Below are 7439 nucleotides of genomic sequence, written 5' to 3' on the forward strand. Positions count from 1 at the left end.
AAATGGCAGTGGCTATGTGGGGGTCCAGGAGCAAGTGTGGCAGTCTCCAGGGCCGTGGGGTTCACCCTGAGAAGCAGGCCCAGGCATTGGCTGGCCTCACTGGTGGAGCATCAAACGATCAATCCCTTGAAACCTGGACCCCGCGGAGCGTTTTGTCCGTATTCTGTGTGGGGAGGCTCCCCTGTGCGGGGGGCGTGTGGAGGCTTGAGTCACAAGCTCAACTGACCCACGCGACACTCGGATGGCAAGGACGCCGGAGAAGGGCGGACTCCCCAGCTCCTGGAAGTCGGGGCCATGGAGTCCGCGGTGGTGGTAGCTTTTGAGACTTCAAGCAGAACTCAGGCACCCGCCTGCCCCACCCGGACCCAGGCCTTTCCCAGTCCCTGCAGACCTGTCTGAGAAGTCCATGTCGAGACGGTGACGAAGGGAGTTTTCCTGGACTCTGCACATCGCTGGAGGGAGCAGCGTGTTTCCACGATGACCCTTTCACGTGGCGATCATTTCAGACTTAGACAAGCTGTCCCCACCGAGCCCGGAGCTCCTGGGCCTCCTCACCCGGGTCTCCACTGTAGCACCTTGCCTGGCCGACCATGAGGAAAAGCCCAGGCTGCAGGTGGTCGGCACCTCAGCTTCTGTCCCTGTCCTCTTGCCACCTAGGACCCTGCCAGCGCCAGGTGCATTCAGGCATCTTTGTTCTCTCTTGAACTGGTGGATTTTAACATCACAGAGTCTGAGAAGAGGGCCCAGGGCCCGCAGTGCGGCTCATCGCTGCTGCACTGTGATCTACCAGCGTCTGAAAACACCAGGAAAGCATCCCTCCCACTGCCGCCCGCAGAAGTTCCCACGTCCTCACGTGCGATCTCCTGCAGGTCGAGCGCACACCGCCGAAGGCAGAGGCAGCATAGGCATCTGCGCGCCCAGCAAGCCACAGAGACCTGCAGAACGTGGAGCGATGCCATCGTCCCCTGCACTTGTTGGGTTTCGAAAAGCCTCGTTATTTCCATCAAGATGATACTATGCAGTGGGTTTTTGTTTGAATTTAAATGAGTTCATTTATCCTGCTTTAAGTTTTTCTTTAAATGTATGACTTAAATGTCCCGATTGTGACTTCTAACATGGTATATAGTAATGGGTACAATCTCACATCAACAAAAGGCCTCTTTCTGGATCCTCAGTAGATTCTAGGACTGTCAAGGGGTCCTGAGGCCAGAATATCTGAGAGCTGAGGCCTCAGAGCCTGGGCTCCAGGGCCACCAGCTCTGCCGCGGGGCCTGCTTTCAGTGTTCTCAATCCTGGCGTGCTGCCCGGCTCCCCCATGCCTCAGCGTTCCTTGTGTGACAGAGACCCCAGGAGCACAGGGTCACGCAGGATGAGCAGTGGGAAGAGCCTGGGGCCACGCAGGACAGTCCTTAGGCAAGGGCAGAAGCTGTTAGGGCCACAGAACACTGCCCAGAAAGTCCAGAGCTCCCAGGACCCCCTCCTCACCCAGGCCCAGCTTCCTTGTGGCCATTGTGCCCCTAGGTGGGAACCAGTGGGTGGGTGCGGCTGACTGAAGCCCAGAGTCCCGAAGGGCATGTTCTGTGCACAGGACAGATGTGTGATGGCGGGTACCCAGCACCACAGGAGCATGCAAAGTAGCTTCCCTGTCCTCTGGCTGAACCTGTCCATTCCCCCATCCTAGGCCCTGGCCCTACCTATCTTTTACTGTCCCCTTGGTGGCCTTCTGTGGACCATAGAACGAGACTCAAATGGCCTTTTTATCAGATTGGCTTCTTGCACTGGGTACCACGCACTTAGGGACCCCAGGCCATTTACGGTTGAGAACTAACTTCTTCTCAGCCCTAAACGGCCTGCCCCACATGGACATCCCACGAAAGGCATCCGGGCTGCTTCCCCATTTGGGTGATTATGAATAAAGCCGCCACAAACATCTGTGCGCAGGTTTTGGTGTGAATATTAGTTTTCTCACTAGTCTAATTTTATTTCAAATTTATGAACAAGTCATCTCAAGATGATTCTGATTTGCAAGACAACTCCCCTTGGTTCCTCCGAAGATCTTCTTGGGTCCGAGCTGACCGGCGAAGCGTGCCGTGCCCATGGGCCCTGCTGCGCTGCTGCTGTTCCCCGTGTGGACAGTCGGGTCCGTTTCCAGGCTTTTCTCCCGGTTGACCTACATCTCCAGCTCTGCACTGTGACCCAGCAGTCCTGACCGTCGCAGGCCTGGAACACAGCATTTACTGTTCTAACTGCCTTCTGTTTATAACATCCTGATGAAACTGGCCCGACTTCTTTAACCCCCCACCCACCCACTCCTGGCTCAGACCCTGCTTGTCGTGAGCCCACCTGAACCTGAGATTCGGAGCAGGGCCGACCTGGCATCATCACCCATTGGAGCAGATCCTACACTTCCGTGTTCCCCCTGTGACTGGCACTGAGCCCGCTGCAGCTGAGGGGCTCTGGCTTCAAGAGGGGCCATGGGGGCTCCCGCCTGGTCCCTGCAGAGCTGTCAGCCTGGTACTCTGCTTGGGGCCTCTCTTGGCCGGCCACCATTGCCAAGGCACACAGCTGCCACTTGCCCTGGCTGGGCTCCCCTCCTGAGATCCCTCCTGTCCCCTTCCTATCAGCTGACTGGGACTCCTGTGGCCGTGCCCTGCTGGGCTGGGCTGGACGAGTCCTGACCTACAAGGTCCTGCCTCAGGCCTTCTTCCCTCCTCCTGTTCCCAGTTTCAGTCTCAGCGTCCCTCCACAGTTGGGCCTGATGAGGCACTGACCACTGCCTAGACCTCAGGCGGGAGGCAGAAACCCACCTCTTCCATGTCCAGGGTCCGGTCAACAGTGGGGCTGAGGGCAGGAGGGAGAGGCTGCTGGGGCCTTCACACAGGCTTCCCCTGCAGGCCCAGGTCTCCTGGCTGCAGCCTCCTCACTGGGAAGGTCTGCCCAGGTCCTGCCCGGCAGGTCCCCTCTTCTGCCCCCACAAGGAGCCTGGCTATTGGTGGCAGCACCCTCAGAGCAGCTGGACCCCACAGCAGTGGTCTATGTGCTGGGGCCATCCTCCTGGACACACCCCAGCCTCACCTGGCCAGGAGGAAGCCAGGGTAGGGGCAGCATGTTGGGTTCCTTGAGGATGGAACAGCCCAGCTCCAGGGCCACCATTGAGGCTGCTGTGTCCTGGGGACCCTGGTCCTGGGGACCCCAGCCCTCCCACACACTAGGGAAACCCAGCTGTTTCCCGTTTGTGTTCTTTCCCTGCGCCACAGCTGAGGGTCCCCGAGCACCCCGTGAGACGGTCACTCCCTGACCTGCAGGGCCTTCTGTTCTGAGAAGAAATTTAATCACTTTGTTTTCTTGGTTTAGGTTTTGCTTTTTAATAAAAAAATGACCCTGTTCTGCTGCAGCCTGGGGCCCTGTGACGCTGCCTGCACGACAGGCGTCACTTCTCCAAGCTCTGCTCCAGCCGGCAGTGCTGAGCCAGGAGCTCCCAGGGCAGGGTGGTGGCCTGGGGACGTAGGCCTGCCCACTGCCAGGACAGGGCGCTGCTGTGGGGGAGGCCAGGGAGAAGCCAGAGGCTGCCCTCCGCCCTGTCGGTGGGGTTCCAGCCACACCCTGGCCCCTCCAGCCTGGGGCAGCCCTGGGGAGCAGGCTCTGAATGCCCAGCAAGGCCCAGGGGTCCTGGCAGGGGGAAGGGGAAGGGGTGCAGGGCTGGAGGGATTGGGCCACCTGACTTCCAGTCGGCCCCTGTCACGTCCCCCACTTCCTTTCCTCTACCAGGAGCGGGAGCCCAGGGACGATGGACGGACCCCACCCCTGCTTCTTGGCTGATGTCCTTCTCTCCAAGGCCCTGGCAGCTGGGCGGGAGCTCTAGGCCCCAGGGTCCTGGCTCAGGTGGGGAGGGCAGCTAGACCAGGGGCCTTCTGCCTCTTACTCAAGGACCTCTGGGTTCTCCCCTCCTGTGGCTCGAGAATCTGCCATGTCATGGGGGGGCCTGGATAATAGTGGGCTCCCCTCCTCTAGGATGCATTGAAGGGTTTCGGGGCCCAGTGGCACCCAGGAGAGTCCCAGCCTATCTCTGAGAGCTCCAAGAGCCCTGCCCACAGCACTCCCTGCAGGCACCCAGGGCCAGAGGCAGAGAGCAGGAGAGGAGCTGTGGGAGGAGTGCTCGGGGCTGGCGCCACTGGGCGAGGGGCTCCTCTGGAGAGGGTGAGGGAGGGTCGGGGAGGAGGATGGGAGCACAGGGGAGGGAGGGGCTTCCAGGAAGAGGAAAAGAATGGGGTCAAGGGGTTGGCTGCATGGGTCACCTGGTGTCAAGAGGTTGGTTGGGGCTCCAGCGCCAGCCTCTCTCCTCCCACGCCGTTCTGTTGTGGAAGAAGAGCACATTATCGCTGCCTTGGTAGCCGGCTTCCAAACCGCCCCAGGAGCCTCGCAGCGGAGCCTCCCCTTGAGATGCACCTCCTTGTGCAGCCTTCTCCATTATGAAGACCCAACTGTGTCTCCAACGGTGGTGGGTGACTTCTGAGTCGGGGACATAAGGACGGTGTCCTCTTCTTTCCGTCTGCACTCACACGCTCTGGAGGAAGCCAGCTGCTACGCACGAGGGTGCCCAAGTGGCCCTGTGCAGAGGCTCACGGGAGGAACCAAGCCTCTTGCCCACAGGGGCACCACGTGCCAGGGGGGTGCCAGCTACCTTGCTACCTTGGAAGGAGCTGTACCAGACCAGGGGGGGCTTCTGTGGCTGTGGCCCTGGCTGAGAACTTGACGGCAGCCCCTTGGGAGACCCTGCCGGGTTGTGGCAAAGTTGCTCCTGCATCCCCGACCCTAGAGGCTGAGGTCTCGAACGCTCAGCTCCAAGTCTTCATTGGGTTACATTTTGGGGTAATCCAGTATGTGGTGACAGATAACTAATACAGTCTCTGGCAGGTATGAAGTAGAAACTACTAGAAGTGGGGGAGGGGCAGTGGGAGAAAGACATGAGCACTGGAGCGGAGCCGGGTGACCAAGCTGAGGGCCGACCTCTGCAGTCCTGCCCTGAGTCTGCCTGGCTCGGCCTCTGCCGCTGGGTGTGCTGGCCAGGTCCACCCCTCCCAGGCAGCAGAGCTGGTGTGTGACAGAGGCAGACAGCCAACAACCACACAGGGACAAGCAGTGTGCCACAGGGACAGCAGGCAGGGTGACAGAGAGGGCTTGGCTTGAGGCCTGGGCCCACGAGACCACTAGGGTAGCCCACAGATGGTCCCGAGGGGCTGAGTCCCCAGAGGGCTGGAGGAGCCCAGTGGAACACAGCTCAAAGGGGCTCCTACCTGGCAGCTGGAGCTCTCTCAGTCCTGCTGTGCACCTGTATGTGGCCCCTCAACATCCGGGCCCAGTTGTCCTCGGGCCAGGCTGGATGGTCTAGGCGGAAATATACCCACTTGGGCCTTTCCATTTGGCCACACTTCCTGGATGGCATCCAGGGAAGGGACACCCACCAATCCACCCATGCAGCTACCCACCCATTTATTCATCTATGTACCCATCCATCACCCACTTACCCATCCATCCATCCATTCAACCATCCGTCCATCCGTCCAGGTATCCACTCACCACCATCTACCCGTCTGCCCGTCCCCCCCGTACGTCCTTCCACACCTCCCCACCACCCATACACACACATACGTTCACCATCCACTCATCTACATATCTTTCACTCCCCTACCAAGCACCCAGGTGGACATCTGGGGGGACGTGTCCAGGCAGGAGCAGTAGGTGTGAAGCCCCATAGGCAGCAGTGTGAGTCTCTGGGGAAGGAGGCTGCAAGCAGGGGTGGCTTGCAGGCATGTCTAAGAGGCCCAGGGGAGCTGCCCAGGGAGATCCCACAGGCCTGAGAAAGGGGGACTGGGGCCAGTGGGGAGCCTGGCTTAGGGTTAGGATCTCGTGTGGCCGTGGGAGCAGACCGAGAGGGGCCAGGGCCAAAGTCAGGAGATGAGGGGCCCCTGGCCCTGCAGGAAAGCCACTGTGGCCAGGTGGGAGGGAATAAGACAGGCGGTCAGGTCAGGACGGGGAGGAGGAGCTGAGCAGCTGCAAGGATTCAAGACCACCGTCCTGGTCTGCAGAGCAACCGGAGGAATGGCGAGGCCAAGGAGAGGGGCACGTGGGGCTTAGGGCGGGCCTGCATCCCGCAGAGGGCTCAGTCCTGGTGCTGGCTCTGCCCTCCCCAGGCAGCCGCACCCCTTCCTCCTTCCTAGGGCCAGCCTCTTGGGCATCACAGGGGCTCTCTGGGCCTCTTGGGCAGTCCCCTAATCAGCCGCACCACCAAGGGCTGACCAGGTCCCAGACTCCTGGCCATGCTGGCCTCAGAGCAGAGGCACAAGGGTGCCTGGGCAGAGGACAGTGGGGGCCAGAGGCAGGGGGCTGCAGAGATGGCTTGGGCTGAGCCAGGGTGGGGAATTCTCAGGTGGAATTTGGGGGACCGGATGCACGAGCCCAGAGGCTTTTTGACTCCGCAGCTTCAGTGAGGCCGGGTACAAATCACCTTTCTCCCTGAGCAAGGAATGACCCAGGTGTGGCTTCCATTCTGGTATCTGGAAAACAGCTGATTTTAGAAGCTCAAAATTTCCCAGGGAAAGTGCTCTGCAGAGGAGGGAGCAGGGCACGGAACAGGGCAGCTTGGGGACTCAGGCCCAAGCCCATACTGCCCCTTCACCCAGGGCCCTTCCCCCTGATCCCAGGCTCAGGCTGGGCCTGCAGGAAAGAGCCTGCCAAGGAGTGGCCAGTCCCCTGCCGACAGCCTACAGCCAGGTTTCTATAGCACCAGTGACTGGACCTCAAGGCTCTGGAGAGCTGGTGGGCTAATCCGGGCACTAATCCTAGCAACAGGTTGGGTCCAAGCCACACCAGGGCTGAGAGACACTGAGCAGGCTCTGGAGACCCTGCAGCCTGGGGGCTGGACCTCTATGGCTAGCCTGGTCTGCATCCTGGCATTGGGTGGAGGTGGTCCGAGGAGTAAACCCTGCCTTTGGCCCCTTTCTGTACCACCTGGAGACTGCCTGGGGTCCCTGTGGCTGTGCTCAGCTGGCAGTTGTCAGGATTAGGGGAGATAATCAGGTGTGGGAGGCCTTACCCTGCAGGCTGACTCCCGGCTGTGAGCAGGCAGAGACCTGGGGGCTTTGGGGGTGGGCTTGGGAATCTTGGTACACTCACTGGGGGGCCCATGCTGGGGTAGGGTGGCCTCAAAGATCCCAAAGTGGGCCACTGGGACCCTGAGCAAAGACAGAGCTCTAGAGGCCTAGACTCAGGAGGCCCCGGCACGTGTGTGGCTGTGTGGAGCCCTCTGCACCCTGCCTCATAGATGGCTCTGGGACCACCCATGGGCCTCTACCTCCCCCACATCATTTTTTCATTTGATGATGGTCAGAAAGTAGTGGCGCTGCCTGACCTGGCAGTGGAACTGCATCACAGGCCCCAGC

The 7439-nt window shown here is 60.4% G+C and overlaps 1 long non-coding RNA gene across 1 annotated transcript; it reads right to left on the minus strand.

Moving 5' to 3' along the window:
- Positions 1-2039: 2039 nt before the first annotated feature.
- LOC143641400 (uncharacterized) lies at positions 2040-4587 on the minus strand. The gene is made up of 3 exons (XR_013155322.1): positions 4447-4587; positions 4296-4352; positions 2040-2220 (listed from the first exon to the last, which is right to left on the minus strand). It is a non-coding gene; the product is annotated as an uncharacterized LOC143641400 (long non-coding RNA).
- Between the last annotated feature and the right edge of the window lie 2852 nt (positions 4588-7439).

Source organism: Callospermophilus lateralis, chromosome 2, assembly GCF_048772815.1.
Source record: "Callospermophilus lateralis isolate mCalLat2 chromosome 2, mCalLat2.hap1, whole genome shotgun sequence".
NCBI classification, from domain to species: Eukaryota; Metazoa; Chordata; class Mammalia; order Rodentia; family Sciuridae; genus Callospermophilus; species Callospermophilus lateralis.